The 25,108-nt window shown below is 44.2% G+C and overlaps 1 protein-coding gene across 1 annotated transcript in view; it reads left to right on the top strand.

Annotated features, from left to right (window-relative positions):
* The window catches only part of LCP1 (lymphocyte cytosolic protein 1), an 83,333-nt gene that overhangs the window by 4,914 nt on the left and 53,311 nt on the right, over positions 1-25,108 (top strand). Inside the window, exons 2-3 of the mRNA XM_030310927.2 lie at positions 23,079-23,146; positions 24,833-24,945. The gene's annotated coding sequence lies outside the window, so the exon portion shown is untranslated. The remainder of the gene's footprint in view (positions 1-23,078; positions 23,147-24,832; positions 24,946-25,108) is intronic.

Below are 25,108 nucleotides of genomic sequence, written 5' to 3' on the forward strand. Positions count from 1 at the left end.
CGCGAGTAAAGATGGATGGGACACCTTTACAAGCAGAACACCTACGCTTTCATCTGTTTGACATATTAATATGGCTCTGCTTACGATTTGCTTTAAAGAAAAGGTTCTGTAACTACAAGAGGTTTGCGTGCAGACGACCAATTAAGATGAGCCTTTGTGCTCCTGCTTCTCATTGGACGGTCCCTTGCCATCCTGCTTCTCACTGGATGGTACCTTCTCATTGGATGGTTCCTTGCCATCCTGCTTCTCCTTGGACGGTACCTTCTCCTTGGACGGTACCTTCTCATTGGATGGTCCCTTGCCATCCTGCTTCTCATTGGATGGTCCCTTCTCACTAGATGGTCCCTTCTTACTGGATGGTCCCTTGCTCTGAGCCATGGAACTCCTATATGTCACTGCTGGTGAGGTCCCTTCCTTGTGCTCAGGAGCCCCACACACCCCTTCACTAACCAACCTACCCAGAAGCAGACCCATAAGGAGATGCCTGTAGTCACCACTCCTTTCAGCAGGAGCTAAGAAAACCAGAGCATTCCCTCTTCCCTGCTCCCCCACCCAGCCCCACCCCATCTCCCAAACCCAGACTCATGGCATTAAAAAGGATTGCTTCCAGTGGGTTTGTAACTTGGTGTATCACTTTACCCAAGTGATCCTACTTGGGAGGTGAAAAGGCATCTCCTCCTGCACACTCACTCTGGTTATTCTCAGTGCATAGTTGTGAGACACTTGGTGTGTCCCCAGGAAAGGTAAGAGGAAGGTGGCACTAATGGGGTCCTTGAGGAGCGGAAGCAATTGGCCACGGTGACTGAAAGTGGATCCATTAATATAACAAATCTGCCTTGCCACCTTTTCTTGCTCAGTAGAGATTAGCTAGGAACCGGAAGGGCCGGTTTTGCTAATCTGCTGTAAAATAAGCTGTGATGAATTAGAGCAGTGTGCTTTTCAGACCCACACCTGAGAACTAGACCTGGCCCAGAGTGTTTATTAATACATTCATCTCATTCATCCTTATTTTCAAGAGGAGAGAGTCATTTTGAGAAAGAAATGTTTTCCATAAGGTGTAGAAGTATTAGAGCATCAAATGCTGCAAGAACATCCCTTAGTCGTGGAGGTGTGGATTTTAAGAAGCCAGAATTTTCTGTATGAATTATTGACATGAGCTGGCTGGAGAATACAGGAATCACAGAAGGGAGGGGCTCTGGCTGAAATGGAAGCAAGGATCTCCTCTCCTGCTTGACCTCTAGACCTCCCCCAAATGACCTCTGCCCTCTTAAAACATCCGCACAAATCAGCACCTTTCTAGTAAGAACAGGTAAGGGAACCATGGCACCCATGTATGGGCACAATGGTAGCCCTCAGATGGCCAAGCACCGGAGGGCCAAGCCCTCCACCATTGCTCAGTCCCCGGCTTGCAACCTGGCTGGCTCACCAGGCCAGTCCACCTAGCACACAATGGGACAAGGAGGCACCTGACCCCAAGAGGGAAGGGGTGTGTTACCTTTCCAACAAGACCTTCCCCACCCCCACCCCGGCTCCCCAGATGCTCCACCAGCAGTGGTGATCCAAGGGGGTGGCTGGGAACGGGAAGCGAGGCTACCCTGGGCCTCAGGCACCAGGGGAACCGGGGGCCAGGTTCAGCCTGCTCTGGCCCCATGGCTGGAGAAACACGGTGATGGTTCAGCCACCTGCCTCGGGAGAGCCCCTGGTGACTCACAGACAAGAGGCCAGAGAGCATCTGCTGTGTCCGAGAACCCAGGCCTGTCAGCACCACCGAGAGGCAGAGGATGGGAAGGAGTCCTCCACGCCTTCCTGCACACACTGCCCACCAGCAGGGAGGAGAAGGGTGGCCACGGGCATGGGGAGAAGAGTGGTCCCATTCCCCAGGAGTGCTTTGGGCAACCTGGGCTGTGGCCCTCCCAGGAGAGCACAAGGTCACCACGTCCAGCTGACAGACACCTTTCTTCCTGGTACCGCATAGCGCCTCTCTGAAGTCCAAGGGACAGGACTTCTGATGGGGTCAGGGTGAAGCACAGGAAGCTGGCACCCGGGAGGGCGCACAGCCCTGATGAGAGGTAAGCTCAAGATCCTGTCTCCTGAGACCGTGAACGACTTTTATGGCAGTTGTATGCCATTTGTTGTTAGACAGTGGGCACGTTTCCTGAGAGTGTGACCGTGAAGTTTATATGAGTTGTATCATTACTGAGTCACTTCAGGACAGCTCTAGCCTAAGTCTCCAAAGGAAGATCCAAGAGAGTTGTTGGGATTGCTGTGTGTGTTTTCAACCTAAAAAGTTTCTACAGCCAAACTTGGTGGCACTCAGGGACCGTGTTGTCTCAGGTGGTGAACTTCTGTGAAGCCTGTTTCCTCACCTTTAAGGGTCTTTACATACTCATGCCCTCTGGTTCTATTACCAGTTTCCATTCGTGAACAATTATTGATCAATAACCGTTAAGCGTAGCGAAGTAATTATTGAATATCTTGACATTTCCCACATAGACCAATCTTGGAGTAAAAATGTCTGTAAGTCTATTTGATTTTCAAGTACTAGACTTGTAACTAGGGGTAATTTGTTTGCTATTAAATAATATCCGTTAAGCTTGGTGGATGTTAACACTGAGTTTGGTATTTCCGTAACTTAATGAACAAAAATGTGTGCACTTTTTGAATTTTGATCAGCTCCTCCCTCAACTTTTGTATTTTTGTGTTATTTATTTTTTAACGTTTATTTGAGAGAGAGCGTGTGTGAGTAGGGGAGGGGTGTGTGGAGGAGGGGAAGTGAGAGATGGAGAGAGAGAATCCCAAGCAGACTCTGTGCTGTCAGCACAGGGCTCCTAGCGGGGTCCAGTCTCACAAACCCTGAGATCATAACCTTAATCGACTCAGCCACCCAGGAGCCACTAATTGAGTGTTTTAATATCAAAGTAATTAATGCTTGTTGGGAAAAAATAATAGAAATGTACAGAAAGTAAATGTGTTCTCTCTGTCTTTTCCCCAAACCGTTATATTTATTATATAATACAATTAATACATATTATATAAACAATATATACAATCTCATATTTACTAATTTATAATATATAATATTTAAGTAAAGAGATTACATTGCATTACTTGGTGACTCAATTTTTTCATTTATTTTATCTTCACATCCTATGGGACCAGATTTATAGACCCACTTCATTCTTCCCAGTCCAGCCTTTGATTTTACAGGTTCAGAACCTTGCTTTTCCAACCTGCCCAGGTATTGTTAAGAAATACTGATCTAGGGGTGATGAAACTAGCAACGTGTTTACTATAAGAAAATCAATTATACAAATAAACAAAAAAAAAGAAAAATTTCCTGTAATCCTTTTCATATAGAGATAGTTATCGTTAATATTTTGCTATAATATATATAATTAAAAGCATTGTATATACATATAAACATATATATGTATATATATCTGTATTTTAATTTAAAAATAGTTTCATTGTTATTTTATAACCTTATTGTTTCTTTCAAAAATGGAAGAATTTTTTTCCATATGGCATAAACATTTAAAAGCTTTTTCACAAAATATTCCCTATTTGTCTTCTGGAGTCCTGATTTAATTCCCACCAGCTGTGTGCAAGTGTTTATTTTCCTTCATGGGAGCTAACTGGTCCTGGGAATTCGTCATTTTTTTAATCTTCATTATTCTTATAGGTAGAAAATAGCATCTTATTTTAATTTGTATTTGATTATTAATGAGCTTGAACATCTTTTCCCTCTGTTTATTACTGAATATTATCTGTTATAAAGGACTTATCCTAGTCTCTTGCCTGTTTTTACATCATGGTGTTTATCTTTACCCCCAGTGATTTTTAAGGGATCTCTGTGTATTATGGATACCTACTCTACTCAGTTTGTCTACCTCAGCCATTTAAGATGAGATGTAATGTGATGATCTATTGGGACCCTAAAGCCAAACAGACATGGTTCGATTGCTGGTCCCACCGTTTCCTAGTTGTATGACTTTGGTCAAATTACTCAACGCTTTAAGCCTTAATATCTACATCTGTCAAATTGGGACAGTAATGGCACCTGCCCCATAAAGAGCTGTGAAAATTAAATGAGAAGATCCTTGAAGTGCTTTAAATGGTGCCTGGAGTATTGAAAATGCTCACTAAATGTCAACTATTATTTTTCTCAGTGGCAACTCAGAACCTAATCGTATAAAGGAAATGTCACACCATGACCATTATTATTATAATTGCATCTAACAGTGATTTTGTTGCCAACTTATACTAAAATGGAACTTGTGCTCTTCTTCAAAAAAATATATATGTATAAATACAAATACATATGTATACATGTACATATGCATTTATATATCTATACTTATATGAGCAGACATAAAGTTATGAAGTACATATGTATTTACACATGTATATATGTGTATATATTTATATATTTTCTATGAACAGTCATAAAGTTATTTTATGAGGATGTGTAGTTTGTTTAATTGGTTAGAAATCGATGCTAGGAATTTCAGTTTACATGGCCGCCAGTGCTGAGGTGGACGACCTCCCACCCAAATACATAGAAACGTCAGATAAAATATGTAGGTGAGATGAACAGAAAGAGAAATCCTGGCGTTGGAAATAAAAAGAAGTCAGTGGCAGTGAACCAAGCTTGAGGTGAAGCTGTGACAATCCACCGAGGTATCCGATTAGGACATGGGCTTTTAGGGGCCAGGCACTGGATGGTAGCACGTACGTGGGGTGTAGGCAAGAGGTCTCTGGTCAGCAGCAGGCAGAGAACTGAAACAAAATACCCTGCTTCCTGTCCCTGAAACGAGAAAACCCACTCCCTAGCCAGGAAAATGGGGGCAAGGGAGCTCTCCAGGACCTTTTTTTTTTTTTTTACAAGAGCACTAATCTCTTTCATGAGGGTTCCACGTTCGTGACCCAATCACCTTCCAAAGCCCCCACCTCCCAATATCATCCCTCTGGGGACTAGGTTTGTACATATGAGATCTGAGGGGAAATAGACATTTCAGTCTATGGCAGCAGGTGTCCTAGTTTGACAAGGGAAGAAGCTGGTTAGGGATGACTGCCAACATACGTCTGAGAGGGACTTAGATGTCAGGATTTTGAAACAGTAGAGAGTCACTGAAAGATTTGGAGCTGGGCAAATCTTTGGCAAAACGAGGTCCGCATTAAGAAATGAATCTCGAATTGATGCCAAGTTAGTCCTTTAATTTCCAAGGGCTAGTGAGCAAAGAACCAGATCCAAATAAGTCATGAGTTTGTGCAAAGTGAAGGCCAAATGATGTCACTGAAGGCTGCAGTAGTTCAAAGCAAGTGAAGTAGAGAATTGATCTCCTGGAAGAACACAGTAGATGGTGTGGGCGGTGAGCACAGAATAACCTGTGCCCTGTGCCCATGGGGATCGGCACCCACTCACAGGGCAGAGGGTGACTTAATTCCAGGAAGTCACCACTCTCCTCATTAACAGATGTAATTCGATTTTGTTGTTATTGCTTTGAATTTAATTTTTAAGCTAATTTTGGATCCATAGCTAGGATCTAATTGCATTAACAGTTTATACCAAGTTTTATGCTTGCTTGTGTAATAGCAGTGTTAAAGACAACTGCGGAAGTCAGGTAATTTTTCCAGACGTTTATTTCCAGATGCTAGAGATGTTCCAGTCTAGCCGACTGCCCTTATTTTACAGTTACAGTTAAAATGTACAATGAGAGGCACCTGGGTGGCTCAGTCGGTTAAGCATCCGACTCTTGATTTCGGCGCAGGTCGGGATCTCACGGTTGTTGCGATCGAGCCCCGCGTCGTGCTCCACACAGAGCGGGGAGCCTACTTCGGATTCTCTCTCTCTTTCTGCTCCTCCCCTGCTCTCACTCACTCTCTCTCTAAATAAGCATTTAAAGAAAGTAAGATGTAAAATGAAGCACAAAAGGTGACTAATAATAAGAGCAGCCATAATCGAAATTAAGTATGAAGACTGGCGCTTCTTGTGCCCATGCATCTTCTCACGAATGCCTTGTAACTATGCTGGGACGTGAGTGCTGTTTACTTTACTTTTCTTGTTTTGATGAAGAAACAGGCTTAGAGGAATTAAGAAGCGTATCCAAACTCAAAAAGACCATACACGCAGGACCCGGGTTCGGAAGCCAAGCCTTGGTAAACTCCGGAACACGTGCTCTTAGCTACTTTGCTATACTGGCTTGAGCTGGCCACACAAGTTGACACTCAGGCAACTTTAGATTCCAGATCTCGTGATTTGTGTTCTACATTTTCCACCTCACCCCAGGCCTCCATGGCTTTGAATATAGATGGCTGAAACCGCAGAGTAGTTCAAGATCCCATCGTAAGAAAAATGTTTAATTAGGCACATCTACACTGTCAGAGCTTTGGAATATTAAAAACTCTGACTTTTCATGGAGTCTTTCAGAATGTTGTAATTAGTTATTTGATACATATTTGATTTTCCCTATCACCTGCAGCACACACCAGTTGTTCAGGTTTTGGACCAGATATTGGCCCAATAAGTATCTGTTGGATGGACGAATAAAAATCTAGAACCTCTTTCTGCTTACAAATAACTTATATTTCAATAGGCTGCTTTCAAATGCAAATGTATGTAAGTCCATAGTGACAAAAATTGATTTAAGAAGTATTTTCCAGAAGTACCTGGAAGTCTTTACACAAAAGCTGGGTATAAATTAATCAGTGTCACAAAACTTGAAAATCAGGGCTATTTTTCTTCTTTGAAATCATACAATCCATCACACTTCCTCTTCTATAATTGATTATCTTGGTCTACATGGAAAATCTTTTGAAGCAGTTAACCTTTGTATTTGATGATATCGGCAACTGTTTTAGGTTAAACCTTAGCTAAGTTGCTCACTTGATAAACCACAGTATTAAATCAGTTCTCTACCTACTCAGTACCTGCCCCCGTGGAGATGAATAGGGTGGGAGAAAAACCATGCAGAATGCTTGTGTTATGAATTCGCGATCACCTAATTATTAACTACAAAGAGAAAAAAACAAACTTTCCAGTGGAGGACCGTGGCAGACATCAGGGGCTCCGAGATATCATGCACTAAACAGGACATGTCACTTATGTGGTATTTACTGCCAAAAATACATGCCTGACTTAAATTGTGAGGAAACAGACAAGCCCAAACTGAGTGGCATTCTATGACTAGCTTTTTCCAAAGTGTCAAGGTGACGACAGACAGACTGAAGAAGTGTCCCAGGTTACAGAAGACTAAGGAGACCCCACAACCGCATGGAAAATGGGATCACGGATTGGGTCCTACTCCAGGGAAAGAACAGTAGGACAATATGCTAAATTTGAAAAAGGTCTGTACTTTGGTTAACAGTGGCGGGTCGATGATAACGTCCCGATATTGCCAGCTGTACTGTGGTTATGTGAGATGGGAACATTTAAGGAAGTTGGGTGACGGGCATATGGGACTTCTTTGAACTGTTTTTGCATCTTTTTTTGTAATTCTGGAATGATTTCAAAAGGAAACGTTAAGTCATTAAGAGAAAACTATTTTTAAAGTGTCATCACTGGCCTTGAATGTTGCTCAGGCGGCTTACCAATATGCCCCTAAAGCATCCGCTCCCGAACCCCTAGTCAGCCCTTTTGTACCCTCTCCTTTCTGTACAACCCCTCCATAGCTCCTTCCCCAAACTCATTCATTGTGGAAGTAAAGGCAGTCAGAACAATTTGTGCAGGCCCACCGCCCGGCGCCTGGGACTATCTATTCTGCTTTCTCTCCTGTCTTTGTGGATGGGCTCTGGAAGGAGTGTAGCCCTTCACTTGTTTGCTAGAGCTCATCCTTTCTTACCTATTCAAGAAATTTGCTCCAGCAGACCGTCCCTCTGTCTCTTGCATTATTCCCCTCCCCCTCTCTTTGATGGGTAATCCCTAGAATCATAGAAACTTACTGTTAACTTCTCCCATCTTAAAAAAAGACACTTGGGCCCACTTCCCCCCTTGAGCCAGCTTCCACAACCTTTCTTTTCTTCCTTTCACAGTAAAGCTTTTGAAGTTTGTGTATAGTTTGTGTCTCCAATTTCTTCTCTCCCATTCTTTTGGGAAAGTACTCCAATGGGACTTTGGCCCCTCCTCTCCACCAAACTCTTCTTGTGTGATTACTAATGGCCTCCGTATTTCTGTGCCCAGTGGTCAGTCCTCTATCCTTATCTTGTATAACCAACAGCAGCCTTTCAGAGACCGATCCCACTCCCTAACTTGAGATTTATCTTTACCAGGCCTCCAGCTCATTACGGTCACCTGATTCATTTCCTGTCTCTCTGAGTGTTCCTTCTTAGTATACTTTGCTGGTCCCTCTTCATTTTTCCAACCTTTTGTGTTGGAGTGCCTCAAAGCTCAGAGCGTGGACCTCTTCTCTTCCTTATCTGTATTTGTTCTCTAGGTGATCTCGTCCGGTCTCAGAGCTTGAAATACCGTCTATATGCCAGTGACTTCAGTGTGGGCCTCTGGACCCTACAGCCCACTGCCTGAGCAGATCTCCTAACTGGGTCCCTCATATACGACTGGTCTAAAACTGAGCTTGTGCTGTTCTCCAGCCCCAAGCCGACTCTCCTCTAGTCTTACCACATCAATGGAAACGTCATCTTCCCAATGGCTCAGGCCAAAGGCCTCGAATTCATCCTCGACTCTTCACTTTCTTATATGCTGCACGGAATCTGTCAGGAACCTGTTTCAGCTCTACTGGCAAAATAATACACAGAATCTGATGACTTCTTGCCATCTCCACTGCTAAGGGCTTAGTCCAAGCCAGCACCGTCTCTCCTGGATTACTGCAGCAGCCCCCGCTGGTCTTACTGTACCCGGCTTTCTCTCCCTTGGTTTAGTCAGGAGACTTCCTTCCCTACGATGGCTTCTTATGCAACTTCTTGTGAAAGCCAACACCCTGTGCAGTCAGGCCCCTCTGACCTCATCTGCGGCTACTCTACCCCTCCATCTATGCCTCATCACGTGGGCCTTGCAAACGGCAGATGCCCCTTTCCCTCAAGGCCTTTGCCCCTGTTGCTTCTGTCTGGAATCTTCTTCCTCCGGAATCTGCAGGGCTTACTCCACTTCTCCTTCTCACTGTCAGCACCCATTTCCCTCACGTTTCAACTCAAAATTCTCTCCCCAGAAGGACACACACAACTATTCCCTTTCCCTGATTTTTTCTTCCTAAGATTTATCGCTAATATATCACATACTTTGTTCTATGTATGTAGACAGTTAGAATGTGGACTCCAGCAGGTCAGGAGCTTTTGTGTGATTCATGCACGACTGTATCTCCAGTGCCTCTGATCGTACCTGGCTCATAGTAAGTGCTCAGTAAGTATTTGTTGAATGAATGAATGAATGGGTGGATGCGTGAAGTTGCACTGGAGCCTCAAATTTTGGTGAAATGGGCTTTGAACCCATGGAATGGTTCCATGCCCGGCAACAACTTTCAGAAGCAGTTTGCCACGGTATGTTAATTGCTCAGATGCCGAGCCTTCTTCAGACTGACCTCAGGCACCCAGTATTTACACGTAACACCGAAGATTTTCCCCTCATTCCAGCTGATGAGGATAACAACAATGAGGATAACAGGTCAAGCTCGTGTCAACATTTTGCATGATTCGTTCTCATCTTTCAGTGTCGTTTTTAACTGCCAAACCACTCACCCCATGTGTACAGTGGTAGTCACTATGTTACCACCGTTACTAAGTCTTTTGATTATAAATAAATGGGTGCCTCTGCTGTCAGGTTATCTCAATGTTCTTGAGTCTTTTGCCCTGGTTACACATGATAAGGTTAATGATGTTTGTAAATCTGCAAATGCCTTCCGTGTTCTCTACAAGCATAACGAACTCTCTGTAGACCAGAGACTGCAAATTAGTGACAGGACATTTAATTTTTTTTTTTTAACTCCTTGACAATATTTTAAAAATTAGATGATCTCACATAAAAATCTAGACTTCTGGTTTCTCCCGTGCGATCCAACTGGCATTCCTTGTGCTACTACCTTTGGGCAAGACGTACGTTTTCCAGTGCGTGTCAGTTTCTGCCACTTATACTCAGCCCGTGTCACCCAGTTTAACTACCTGCATGGTCCCTGTGGGTGTTTGACAGGGACTCATACCGCAGGCAGGGAAATGACTTAGAGATGAAGACAACCCTGTGCGCCCAGCAGAGCCACCTGCTAGGGTTGGCCGAATTGGCCCACTTATTCTGAAGTTTTGTCTTCTGTCCTGAACACTTAACAAAACGAAAAGTCTATAAACTCAGTAGCTCCAGTAAATGTGCTCCCACCAGCAGTTTGGGAGAGTTCATGCTTCCTTCATTCAGGGGCTTTTTTAAAATTCTTAATTAAACAAAAATACATATTTTTTGTTCATCTTCCACTTACCCTTCATTTCTGCGGATTTGAAGAGGAAAGGACAGTGAGGAGGGAGATGAGACGACAGAGGCCCCTTCTTCCCATGTTCTCATTCCTCTGGCTGGAGTTTGTAAAAGACTAGGGGGCCTGTGAAGGCCAAAACCTTCACTGTGTAGACAGCAGACAGAGCCCGCTGGAGAGGGCCACTCAACTACTGCGGTTAAAATGTGTGACCACTCGGGCACGTAGAACAGTCACATCTAAAATAGTCCATCTGAAAGAAGACCTCCATCGGCTGGTTAGCAAACACTCAGCCTTCATCTGTAAAATGTTCGTAGCCAAAGGACAACGGGAAAAGCAAGTAGAACTCATTAAATGTCACTGAGGTCCAATCCTGTTTACTTTGGATTGGAAGCAAGAAGGAAGGATGCAAATTGTCAGGATTTCGGCTCTGCTGTCTATGGGAACAGAGAATGTGTCTGTCTAATCCACCGCTGTATACTCAGTGTCCCGCCAAAAGTAGGCTGACTGAGGAAAACGGTGAATGAACTTGGACATTGTGGTCACTGCGGGCAAAAACAAGTTTTGAGATTTTCTGGGCACTTCCAGGGTCTCGCCGATGGAAGCAGATCTTACACATTATTGGAAATGGAAATGGATTGTTAATCTTCTTGTTCGGTCTAAGAGACTTCATTTTGAGCCATTTCCTTTCCCTGAATAGGAAGCTTCTCAAAATGGACAGAATTTAAAGTGCAGTGCACATGCCTCTTCCTTTGTTGACACTTAACCTTTATTGGGACAGAAAAACAAAAGTAAAATGTAGTCCTTTATTGTCTAATACAATCTAAAATAATCTGAAATCTAATATAATATTAGTATATTCCATTACATGCCAAAAATTGATCAAAATTTGGCCTTTCTTCTCTCTCCCTCTCTTGATGTTAGATGTCAGTCCTTGAACTTCTGCTGATTTGCTCCTACGTGCTTCCTCCTAGAGAGCTCACCTTGTTGCATGGTTTTGATGACCTCCATGCTGATGAGGCGCAAATCTGTGTCTTCCGCCTTGACCTAGCCCCCCAGCCTCAGTGACGTGGCTTCCGTTTTGCACCAGTGGGTTCTCCTGAGCATTTTCAGTGTTGCCTTAACGTCAGTGTGATCCAATGGATTTCCTTCTTGGCCCCCCTGAAATGTCACATATCTATCCAGGACATTGTCACTCTCCCCTCAGTTCCTTAGCTGATTGACCTCAGTCATCCTTGACTCATTCATCTCATTTATCCTCTACACGTAGTCTCAGAGATAGTCTGTGTGCCTCTTGCTTCTGTCGCTCAATGCCACGATCCCAGGCTGACAGTTCCTGCCTCATACGTTAGTATGAGGTAGTACCTAGTACCCAGGTACCTAGTACTTAGGTACCTAGTACCTAGTGGCCATGGCCTCCTACCCTTCTCCTTACTTCCAGTCACTGCCCGCTCCATTCCATTTCTCTGCCACCAGACTAATCTATTTCATTGTTTTCCTCTCTACTGCGTATGTTTCCTCTGATCCTCTGTACCTTTGTTTTTTTTGTGTCTTCTACACAATAAATTCTTCATGAGACCCATGAAGTAAATGCTTGTTTAATAAAGGAGTGATTGAAATAAGGAAGCTGTGTCATATGAACCGACTGAAGCTGCACTGACTATGTTTTGGCCGACTCTGCAAAGAATTAGCAGCTGATTCATATTCCTATTTAAGGAATGGAGAACTTGACCAGAAATATTTTCATTTTGCTGCTGCAGATACACAGTAAAAACAACAACTTTTCATCTGGGCCTCAGTGTCCTTACCTTCGGATGGAAATAGATGCCACTTACATCATGGGGTTGCTGGAAGTCTTAAAGGTGATGGTGTTAAGGCCCTCAGCGCAGGGCACTAGTAAATGCACAATAAATTCCAGTTGAATTTTAAAGAAAAGATTGAATGAATGAATGAATGAATGAATGAATGAATCGGACTTGGCGTAATGAAATGTTTAGGTATTTTATGTAGACCACAAGTAACCAACTCAGATTCAGCTAAAATTTGACACTAGCTAGGACCACTGTGTTAGCTGTGCTAGGAATAATCTCCTTCAGGGTAACCCTGTGACATAGGTGGGAGTGTCTCCAATTTACCTATAAGTTCAGCTGAGTAAAGGGGAAACTCCTTACCCAAGATCTGGTGCATATGCTGGAATCGGGAGTTATCTCTAAGATTTCTAATTTCAGGTCTTTTGCTTTTCCTGCACACCATGTTCCCCAAATATTTTTCTCAGTAGCTTTTTCATTTTTATTTTTAGCTTTGCCTTGTTAAAAGGCTCATGACTTTGCATCTTAAGACTTGATGCACACACCCTTTTTCTTGTATTGTTTTCTATGTGCTTATTTTAAAATCTCGGTCCGTGTATTTGTATTCTTGGTGGTTGGGAGGATATCAAATATTGTCTCAGCAACAGCAGCATATGTGTTCACAAAAGTTGAGGAAATACTGTATTTCCAGCATGGGAAGCCGAAGGTAAGTGGCCTACCTTCACTTCGGCCCGCATCTGTTTTAATGACTCAGTGCAAATGGGTTGTAAAATGCCAGTGAGTATCTACGGAGTTGTTATAAACTCAAGTTACGCAAATTCTCTACCTTGGAAATGGTCAGAGCCTGCATCGTTTGCTAGATTTAACTTTTTAATACTTAAAAGTATGGCAGGGCTAACATTTTATTGCACTTGACATTTTATGAAAATAAAATTCGCAGCTGTGAACAGCCCTCTTCCGTTTATACTCTACCTGGCAATAATAGCTATAATTAGCTTTTGTTGTACTGTTATCAGAAAGGGGTAGTAAAATTAGCACTAGCCAGATGTAAAATCAGTCTTTAAATGGCAGCTGCATATATATAAATTCTCCGGAAGACCTCTCATGCTTTGTAAATTTTAGACATGTATGGAAAATTTATCCTTTTGTTCTTTAGTTTAACTTTTCAGTCCCACATTGTCTATGGAATCAGTTTGCCTTCTCAGCTCATCCAATATTTATTGCATTTGTACTATGAGCAATGAATTGGATTAGGTGCTAGGTGAGGGTGCAATTCCCGTACTCCAGAAGCTGACGTTTCGGCCGGGTGAGGCACGTAACAGTCCCACACTGTATGTATGTGCCGGTCCCTCTGAAATGCCCTTCATCACTCTCTTTCTCCTGCTTCGCCTGGCCAGCTTCCATAGACTCTTGGGGGCCCAGCTCCACATCTTCTAAAATGCCTTCCTGCCCGCCGCGCCACCCCCATCATGTCACCGGTACCTTGGGCATCTGTCTCTCACCGTGTTGATCAAAGGGCGTTATAATTGTTGGGATATTTAGTAACCTTCCACATTGGGAAATCCTTGAGCGTGTGAGAGGAGTCTTCTGGTGTTGTCTCCTAAGGGCCTGGCACGGAGGATGTTCCTCCTAAGAGCTTGATGAGTGAATCAAGATGTTACAAACACATACAGACATGCAGATGGACACGGAGCTTAATGGACCAAGAAAGGTCGCGTGCAGTAAATGTCAAGGATGACTTACAGACAAGTACTGTAGGTGCTAGGAAGAGAACAAAAGGTAAATTGGTGGTCAAAGAGCAGGGACTGCTTTGTGGACCTGTGGCGCGTGTCACACAGGGCCCTCTGCTCAGAAGGGCTCCACCCTTGGCTTAATGTTCTGTCGTCCGCGTCTAAACATCCTTGATCATTTTTGAACATAGAGCCCCACGTTTTCGTTTTGTACGGGGGCCCACAAATGACGTAGCCAGTCTCGTTCGTGGGACCGGGAGAATGGTTCAGATTTATAGAAATGGGGAGTGAAGGAGCAGGCAGGGAAAGCACGCAGGAATCTGATAGGCGTATGAGAAATGTTCCAGTTTTGTCAGATGGCTAACAGACCTGCTCAGGAGCACCAGAGGGCTTATGCCGCCAGTACGAGGCCTGAAAGATAGATCGAGGCAGCATTTAGACATTATCCTGCAAGTGGTGGGTGATCTCCGATGATTAATGAGCAGGAGAATGAGGGGAGGGAGGTGTAGCTTGATGAAGAGGAGTATGGTGGTGATGTGCAGGATGTATTAAGGGTCGGTGAGGTAGGAAGTAGTGAATCAGGAAGTTGACCCGAAGCCCAGGGCTATGGTAGTAAGGGTATATGGTAGAAGAGGCATAGAAAGCACAAAATTGGGAAAGACTATCAGGGAAAAATAAATGCAACTTTGGCCACAGGAAAAAGGAGGAGTCAAAAAGTACTCTGGACCGCCCTGGGTCAGTGATGCACTCCTGGCTGAACTAAGGACGGGGTGCCCGGGAGCTTCTTTGTCAGAGGAAGAAGGAGTTGAGCTTTAGATATTTGCAATGACAGCGGGATTTCAAAATAGAATTGCTCGTTTTGCAATTATGTGTAAATAATCGTTCGTGGAGAAGATGCTTAATGCTTCAAATGTCACTTAAAGACAGGACATTAACAGCGAACACATTAATGCTACGTAAAGTCCTTTAGATCAGTTTTAGAAGAGGGGTGAGGTGAGCAGCCCAGTAAAGACAGTGTGGGAGTTAAGAGATGGGGTCATCCTTGACTGCTTTTTATCATCTGTTCAGTCTCTTTCTTCCTTTGTATTCAATCAGTTCCTTCTTGTCCTTTCTGTTTACCAAGCCACCAAGCGTCCCTTGCATCTGCCCACCTGTCTTTGTCCCACCACTGTGTGCCCTCGCCTTCCACCCACCTGAAGCCACAGGTCTCCGGAATGGTCTGATCTTTATCCTCTCCACGCCCACTCTTTCTCGTTGGAGGTGGGGAGGTTTTTCTAAGAGACAGTAGTAAGGGTATAAGGTGTCACTTCCTGTTAAGACACTGTTAAGAATTGTGTCCTCCCCTAAAAATATTGAAGTTCTAACCCCAAGTGCCTATGAATGTGACCTTATTTGGATATAGGGTATTTGTAGAAGATGACATCAAGATGAGGTCAGAAGGGTAGGTTTTAATCCGGGATGGCCGTCTCCTTATAAAAAGGGGAAATGTGCTACCACAGAGATCTGGGGGATGCCTCTATCAGAAAGAATTGTCAACAGACCACCAGAAACTGGAAGAGCCATGGGTAAACCACCCGATTTGTGGTACTTTGTTACAGCTGCCCTAGGAAACTAGTACAGACTTTAAAATAGTTCCCCATTCTTTTCAGAGTGAAGACCAAACTCCCTAACACATCTTGAAAGACCCACCACGATCTGGTCTCTGCTGGATTCCGCAGCCTTTTCTCTTTCTTGGCACCCCACCCCCCCTTCCGAAGCTACACCTTTGCACTCATCACAGCAGGAGTACTTAGCTCCCCCATGACATTCCTTTGTGGCCAAAGTACATTTCTGCCTTTCCTTTCTATCTCCTTCTTCCAGTCAGCAGAGTCCTCTGCATTCGTTTTATTCAACAAATATTGTTGAAATGCCAGATAGAGTGTTTAGAAGCTAACAAAACATGCACAGCCCTTGGTTTCATGGGCTTTCCAGTCTAGTAGGAGAGCCCAATATCAAATGAGGTAATAGTCGATAAGAGATGTGAGCAGAATGTTGGAGGCCATAGAATAGATGGATTGCAGAAAGTGCTTAAGCACACACAGCAGCTGGCCCCCGAGCCTGGAATGAGAGACACCAAGAAGAAACAACTCAAATCCCACCATGGACTCAGCAAAGCTCAAAACTCTGAGGCACCACATACTTTTGAAGGTTGTTGTGCAAGACGGAGCTGGGAAACACGAGGATTGGTAGACAGGTTATACGAGGAGCAGTAAGACCGTCCTCACTCTGTCCTGACCTCCCCCCCCCCACATTGCTATTATATGTTAAAAAGGAATATTCAGAGAAAAAGAAGGAGGCTTTGGCTATTAAAAAGAAGAAGGAAAGGAAATGTTCAATGGAAATCTTGAAGAAAAAGTTGACATACTTCCGTGACAGTAGAAATAGGCCAAATGACAGGGGCGCCTGGGTGGCTCAGTCGATTAAGCGTCCAACTTTGGCTCGGGTCATGATCTCGCTGTTCATGAGTTCAAGCCCTGCACCAGGCTCTGTGCTGATGCTCAGAGCCTGGAGCCTGCTTCGGATTCTGTGTCTCCCCCTCTCTCTGTCCCTCCCCTGCTCGCACTCTCTCTCTCCTAACTAACTAACTAACTAAGCAAGCAAGCCAAGATACAGAAAACAGAAGGAAAAATAAAATTAGAAGGTCAAGCCAGGTAGCCAACAATCAAATCCAATCCCAATGAAAGAGAACACAGAAAACAGAGGAAATGAGAGAGAAAGAGAGAGAGAGAACTCTCCAGAACTGAAATATTTGAATTTTCCAGATTAAGTGATCACAGAATCCCTAGCACACAGTGGATGAAAACATATTCACTGTAAGGCATATCGTAACATTTCAGAATGCCTGGCACAAAATAAAAATCCTAAGTATTTCCAGGAAGAAAAAAAATGACACGTAATGGATCATACATCAGGATAGTATGAGACACTGAAACAATCCCTCCAGAATTTTGACAAAAAATGATTTCCAGTGTGGACTTCCAAGAATGAGACTAGACTATACATATTTCCAGCTATAAAACATCTCGAGAGGGGTGCTTGGGTGGCTCAGTTGGTTGAGCGACCCACTTCAGCTCAGGTCATGATCTCGCGGTCTGTGAGTTCGAGCCCCGCGTCGGGCTCTGTGCTGACAGCTCAGAGCCTGGCGCCTGCTTTGAATTCTGGGTCTCCCTCTCTCTCTACCCCTCCTCTGCTCAAGCGCTCTCTCTCTCTCTCTCTCTCTCTCTCTCTCTCTGTCAAAAATAAATTAACGTTAAAAAAAAATTAAAAAAAAGAAAGTCTCGAGAAATTTATGTTCCATGCCATCTTTCTCAGGAATCTACTAGAGGATGTGCTTAGCAAAACAAGGAAGGAGATGGAGAAATGGAAGGTGCAGGGAAACAGGAGCTTCAACCCAGAGGGGGAAGAAGGGGAATCCCGGGATGATGGCAGAGGGAAGCTTCTGGATGGCAGCTGGGCAGCAGGGCCAGAGAGGAGGACAAAGGACCCTCGGAAGAAGGGTAGAAACAAAAGGGAGATGTAAACATTGTGCCCGACATAACTGAGCTGTGAATATTTATGCCGTCACTGTCAACACGGAATGTTGATTTCACTAAGAGGTGTTATGCCTGTGTTAGAGGATGGTGGGGGAGCTCGTGTCTACACACTGGGGGAAGTGAGAGGGTCAAATCTCCGTCTCCCATGTAAGATGTAAAACAAACAAACGAACAAAAAAACCCAAAGACTGAACGTGGACATCCAGACCCAGCATGAACATAGCATCTTAGAAATAGGGAGTAGCAAGTTCAAGCCCTGCATTGGGCTCTGCGCGGACACTGTGGAGCCTGCTTGGGATTTGCTCTCTCCCCTCTCTCTCTCTCCCTCTCAAAATAAGTAAACTTAAGATAAATTTAAAAAAAAACAAAATTTAAAAGAAATAAGGAGTAGCAGAAGAAATAGACTGTTGAAAATCATTGTTTCTGGGGAACGGAAATTGGAGGTAAAGAAGGAGTGTGCCAGGAGACTGGTGTTTCTTCATAAGCCCAAGGGTAATGTTTGATTTCTTTTTTTTTAATTTTTTATTTTTAAATTTTTTTTTCAATGTTTATTTATTTTTGGGACAGAGAGAGACAGAGCATGAACGGGGGAGGGGCAGAGAGAGAGGGAGACACAGAATCGGAAACAGGCTCCAGGCTCCGAGCCATCAGCCCAGAGCCTGACGCGGGGCTCGAACTCACGGACCGCGAGATCGTGACCTGGCTGAAGTCGGACGCTTAACCGACTGCGCCACCCAGGCGCCCCTCTTTTTTTTTAATTTTTAAAAAATGTTTTTATTTTTGAGAGAGAGAGAGAGAGAGCGGGTGAGGGGCAGAGAGAGAGTGAGACACACAATTTGAAGCAGGCTCCAGGCTCTGAGCTGTCAGCACAGAGCCCAGCGTGGGACTAGAACTCATGAACTTGAGATCGTGACCTGAGCGAAGTTGGACACTTAACTACCTGAGCCACCCAGGTGCCCCAGTGACTTCTAAAACCGCAACACGGGTTTGAACTGCATGGCTCTACTTGTACGTGGATTTTTAAAAATACAGTACTATACTGTAGATGTCTTTCCCCTTCCTCGTGATTTCTATAATAATATTTTCTCTAGTTTACTTTACTGTAAGAATATAGTATACGATACATATAAGATACAAAATGTGTGTTAACTAGCAGTTTATGTTATCAGTGATTAGTTATTGGTAAACAGTAGGCTGTTAGTAATTAAGTTTGGGGGGAATCAAAAGTTACACATGGATTTTCAACCTTGGGGGGGGGGGCAGTGTTCCTAACCCCAATGGTGTTCAAGGGTCAACTATACTGATTAAAATATTAAGGCAAACATATGTCCGTAAACAAAAACATGTACATAAATGTTCATAGCCACATTGTTCATGTATCCAAAAAGTGGAAACAACTCAAATGTCTATCAACTAATGAATGGATAAATAAAATATGGTATATCTGTACACTGGGATAGTATTCATCTATAGAAAGGAGTAAGGTACTGGGGCACCTGGGTGGCTCAGTAGGTTAAGCATCTGACTGTATTTCAGTTCAGGTCACGATCTTATGATTTGTGAGTTTCTCTCTCTCTCAGTCTCTCAATATAAACAAACAAACAAATAAACATTTTTTAAAAAGGAATGAAGTGCCGATACATGATATATCTTACAACAGATGAGCCTTGAACACATGCTGCAAAGTAAAAGAAACTATTCATTAAAGACCATGTAGCCTATAATTCCATTTATATGAAATGTCCAGAAGCGAACCTACAGAGACAAAAAGTAAATTAGTGGTTGGGGGTTCGAGCGGTGCGGGTAAATGGGGAGTAACTGCTGATAGGTACGTGTCGGGTTCCTTTTGAGGGTAATGAGAATGTTCTAGAATAATCTAGGGTGATGGTTGCTCCGCTCTGTTAGTATACCAAAAACCGCTCAATTTCAATTTTAGAAGGTGAATTTTAATTTCAGCCATAGCTCAACGAAGCCATTATTTAAAAATTGAAGAGGAAATGAGTTACCAGGGGCCAGAGAAGGAAGACAAAATTTTTACCGTATATCTTAGTGCATCTTTTTAAATTTTAAGCTGTGTGAATATATTATGAATCATGAAATTAAAATTTTTAAAACTTAAGTGAAGAATATTTAAAACATTACAAAAGAGAATATTAGAGCCAACACTCATGTATCCAATACTTTCTTTTTTTTTTTTTTTTTTTGCCACATCTGAACATTTTGCTACAGACATAGTTGAATTCTCCTGTCCACCCTCCTTGATCCCACTCCCTCCCTAACTTGCCGGAGGTAACTGTGCTCCTAAATTGGCATTTACCATTGCTTAGACATGTTTTTATTATAAACACACACACATCCACAAATCCCACTATAACAGTTGGGTAAAATGCGTATGAATATTAGCAGTATTCCGCAACGTTTGCTTTTCTTCCAAGTTTATATTCTTAAGATTTATTCTTGCTTAGGCGATCTAGTTCTAGTCCACTCATTATAACTGCCACATATTACATGGAACCCCAATTTATACATTCCCTCTGCTGCTTCCTTTATATTTTTGCTATCAAGCAAAGCGACAATAAGCTTTCACCCATACATCCCATTTCCTAACTGAGCGGTGGTACTGCTCCACAAGCCAGGCATATGGCTGAGAAAAAATCCAATAAACATCTGCCCAAAGCTGAGCGTGGGTTTGGGAGGAGACAGTAAACTTAATGTTAACATATTGCATGCTAGAAGGTGTTAACTCTGTAGAAAACAGACCAGAGTAAGGATGATTGGAAATTCTGGTAGCAGCAGAGTTGTGAATAGTTGCTTGGGGGGGGGGGGGGGGCACTGCTAGTCACGTGTCTCCGTGACAACCCTACTTAGCGAAGGACTCCCGCATCTCACCTGTTTACAACACACCTAGGTTTTTGGGTCAGCCGGGGTGGCTCTGCGTGGGAATGTGGGTCAGCTAGATTCGGCCCGTGTTGTGGGTTGGATTCAGGTTGGTCCCAAGCATCTCGTCACTCCCCTGAAACAAGGGTGTGTTTCCTTCGTGGTAAATGTCAGGCATGAAGGAGACCATGTCAGATCATGGATGTATATTCAAGACCTCTGCTTGTGTCTTGTCTGTTAACTTTCCACTGCTCCGTTCCAAGCAAGTCAATGAAATAAGCCTGGCTAGGAGGGAAGCGTAGACTACCTGCTTTAGGGGGCGGTCCTGAAAGGTCTCACAGGAAAGATGGCAGTGCAGAATTCCATGGAAGTCATGAAGAATTGAAAACTGTACTAGGGGCGCCTGGGTGGCTCAGTCGGTTAAGCGGCGGACTTTGGCTCAGGTCACGATTGCATAGTTTGTGGGTTCAAGCCTGCATCGGGCTCTGTGCGGACAGACAGCTCGGAGCCTGGAGCCTGCCTCGGATTCTGTGTCTCCCTCTCTCTCGGCCCCTCCCCCACTCATGCTCTGTCTCTCAAAAATGAATAAATGTTAAAAAAAAATTTTTTTAAAAAGAACACTATAGTAAAAAAGGGTTTTTTGAAGGAAAAAAAACACAAAATAATTCCCAATTCATAGGGCTATCGTGAGGAAGAAATGAAACAATGTACGTGCAGAGTCTAGTACAGAGACTGGTACAGATATTAAAAGACTAGTTAATACTTATATGTCACTTACCATGTGCCAGGCACTCTAATGTGTTCTCTATATCTCTCCATGTAACCCAACCCTCACACTATTCTCCTGCCCATTTTCTAGATGACGAAACCGAGGCCAGTGAAATGAAGTCATCTGCCCCAGGTCACATGACTAGTACAACTGTAGAGCTGAGGGTTGACAACAGACAAGTAGCCCAGCATCTTTACTCTTAACCATGCTCTCTGCTCCCTCTGCACACCTCCCAGACCCCAAGTCTGGATTAGTGCTGTGTGTTCCCACAGGCATTGTGCTTTTCATCTCATGGTTCTGGGTACCACTCGCCTTTTCACTTGTCTGCATCCTTAACTACAGTGGGCATTCTGGAAAGGCAGGGATTGTGCCCATCTTACTTCCTTTCATTCCCTACCCATCAAACATGGTCATGGAGTGATGCAACCGTCTTCTTCCCTTTGTACCGGCCCCACAGTGTGTGAAAGCAAGTGAAGGGAGCACAAGAGACTAAAGATGCCAGAAAAGTGTGCAGTCATTGATGGAGCAAGGTATTTAAGTCAGCAGAAGATAGAAGGTTAAGACTAAAATGAGGAAGTATGGACCTTGAGAAGATGGAAGGACACCTGTTCCTTTAAAGATGGAAAGAGAAGGAAAAAGTGGATGTTGTAAGAGCAGAGGAGGCTAGATGAGGAAGCTCAGGCCGGATGACTTGAATCATCTCAGTAATAAGGGGTGGGAGAGGATGCTGGAGGCTGGAGTGGGAGATCGAGGCAAGAGGAGAGAATTTGGAATAAATGCCTAACTTTTGGGGTCTGTGATCTGGTTTTTTTTTTTAATGTTCATTTTTGAAAGAGCGCACGAGCAGGGGAGGAGCAGAGAGAGAGAGGGGGACGGAGGATCTGAAGCAGGCCCCGATGTGGGGCTTGAACTCACGAATCACCAGATCATGACGTGAGCCGAAGTCAGACGCTCAACTGACTGAGCCACCCAGGCACCTCCCGTGATCTCTTTAATATTACAGTAAAGAATACGATGAACCCAGGAAAAAAAAAGAACATACACACAAAATTATGCATAATAATTTTTGAGGTCCAGGGACCCCAGGTTGGGAACTGCCTGCTCTCAGGAAGCTAATGCAACCGAGCAAAAGTATTTCTGAGAAGGAATTTGAAGGCAGGCAGCTTGAATTCATAGCCTTCTAAGTCTGTGTTTCTGTGACTTCAGCAGCACACAATGGCAGGAGAATAGCGGCTGATGTGGAATTACAGACTGAGGCTGCAGGTTTCTGAGCAGCCCAGGGCTGGGGGTGGGGGGGGGAGGAGTAGGGGAGGGCAGTAGGGGTAGAGAGAAGGCAAAGGATGGGCCAGCCAAGAAGTGGCAGACGTGGCATTGTGGAGGGTGGCGGGTGGGACGGGTCCTCTCTGGGTGTGGGCCACCCGAAGCGCGTGGTCTGTAGAGAACAGAGAAATAGTAATAAAACGGAAAGTCCCGTTTTATGCATGTTGGCCATGATGCCCCAGCAATTCTCAACGCTGACAGTGATAAAATCCTGCCCTCTGAAGAAGCCTGGATGTCGCTTCTATACAACTGCCTGTATCTGGGTAGACACGCCCCTGGGAGGCAGATAAAGAGATTACTCTGGAGGGAGTAGTCCAGGATGTGGGTGAGGTGCTGGTGGGCGGCCAAGGTGGAGCCCAAGTTGAGCTCCTGCTAGAGAAGACGCCTCCCTCGCCCCGCTGGTTAAGCGGCACAATTCAATGGCTTTCATCTTCTAGAATCTAGATGCTGTCTGGAACCCTAAATCCTTCTTCTGACTGCCAGTCATAACCATATGTGATTCACCGTCCTCACGCGTCCACCCTGCCCCACATCTACACCTGCCTCGGTGTTTCACAGCCCTTTCGCCCCTTCTCCTAACAGATGGCTCTTCCTTACAGATTCCTCAGGTCTCGATGACCAGGCACCGGTAGACACAGGATGCTTGCTGCCCCTTTCCTCCTCCCAGGTAAACGAAAGGAGTCTCTCCTTCCCTTTCTGACATGTTCCTGCGGGGGTATTTTTATTCCGTTCGTCAGACCAACCTGGGACCTAGAACCAGATTAGAGAGATCCACATTTCACATGTTTTTCATCCTTAAACCATCAGGACACTATCTAGAGAATTCTGCTGCGGGGCTCAGAATGGTGATTATTCCCACCAGAGTAGGAACCGCCAGCTGCTTTGTAGCGTGACGGGTACGGTCACAGTGGTGCGTAGGTGTTTCCTTGGTGTCCCAGAGGAATTTAGTTGCTTCTTGAAATCCCTCTGCAATCTCATACTTGGGAGTAATGATGGAACGGAGCAAACAGGGTCTGATTCGCCCTCCCAGTCTTCCTTGGAAGTCACTGGAGGGCTGGTAGTTCTCTGGAGGTTAGCCACTTCTCAAATGGACCGAATCTCCACCATCTCTTCCCATTACTCGGCCCACCCTCTTCTTCAAGATGGCCTCTGTGTGGTTCTGACCAAGAAGTTGCCCCATCACTGGCCAATGAAGTAGATAAACTAGAAAGAGCTTGGTTTAACATTTGAGGTTGGAAGCAGGAAATTTCTAGAGGAGACCTCAAAGAAGCAAAAGGTGCATAAGAGCAGCTCCCCGACCGGAGTGCCCACTGGGGGGATTCCAGGCTCCCAGCAACTACAGAAGCATGTAGAATGATCAAGCATGGTCAACTCACTGTCAGACTAAAGCACCGCCGTATATCTTCATTCCTCAGTAGCTGACCTCTGGAGCCATACACAGTTTGGGGGAAATGTGGAGATTATACTTAGTTAACATTACTCAGGGCACTACACAACCTTCACAGCCTCTGTGAGGCCATGAGCACTCGAGCACTTACTTTGGACGGTGGGAATTTGCCCTCAAGACAAGCATCCAGGATTTGCACATAGAATAGAGCCTTTTTTTTTTTTTTTTAATTACTTGCTAACATTATAAACCGTGCATTCAAAAAATAAATCTGGTCAGTAAGAAGGAATTCAGCTACCTATTTAACTACAGCAGCTGCCTGTGTCATCCACTGGTGCTCTTTATAGGAAACGTCTAAATAATTGAAATCTTTAATTGGGTTAAAGAGATCCCTAGCACATAGATGTTCTATAAATAAAAGTGAGTAAATAATATAGTGGCCATTCTTTTCAGGCCCTTCCCCTTAAAGAGACCATTTTGTTTTGTTTGCTCCAATAAGATCAGTGTTCAGGGACACTTGAGAGAGGTTAGGTTTCGGCCGGGGCGGAGCTTTCCCAAAGAAATCCCTTTTAGTTTGTTTCAGGTGGATTTCCACCTTCTCCCTTGGCTACTTCACTAAAAACTAATCACTTGTTTGTCTTTGCTCTAAGTAGCCAGGCACCTGGGCTTTGCATTTGCAAGTGGGGTCAGAGCAAGTAGTAAAGGTAGCAGGCTGACCTTGCCTTGTTATCTGAAATCAGACAGGTTTAAGTAGCCCAGAGCTTAGGAGACAAGAAAGAAAGGGAAGGGAAGAGAAAAATGCTTATAAAAAGGAAGTGGTAAGACGTTTCTGAATTTCAGTGTGACCTGTTCTGTCAGGTGATTCTTGTGGGGGAGGAGACACGAGAAAAAAAAAAAAAAGTTAGGTAAAATGTCCTTATAAAGACAAAATCTATTTCTTTCCTGCCTGATGATTTGTCACTCTAGTCACTTCCTGCCTTGTGACCGCGTACCCGGGTTTGACAAAGTTGTTCTGCAGATCAGAAAGAAGGGGGTTTCTGGTCACACGCCAGTACCACTGAGGACAGTTTTTCAACAAGGTAAAATTTCTTAATGTCTTTTTGTCATTTCTAAGTGCTCATGATGTTTTTCCTGGTTGGGCGGCTCTGTTTCTGTGGGTTGTGGGTTTTGCCTTCAGGGGACTGAGATCTGAGCACCTGTCACCCGAGCCCTCTGTGAACCATGTCACCGTTTAACTGCCCA

This window comes from Lynx canadensis, chromosome A1 (assembly GCF_007474595.2).
Source record: "Lynx canadensis isolate LIC74 chromosome A1, mLynCan4.pri.v2, whole genome shotgun sequence".
NCBI classification, from domain to species: domain Eukaryota; kingdom Metazoa; phylum Chordata; class Mammalia; order Carnivora; family Felidae; genus Lynx; species Lynx canadensis.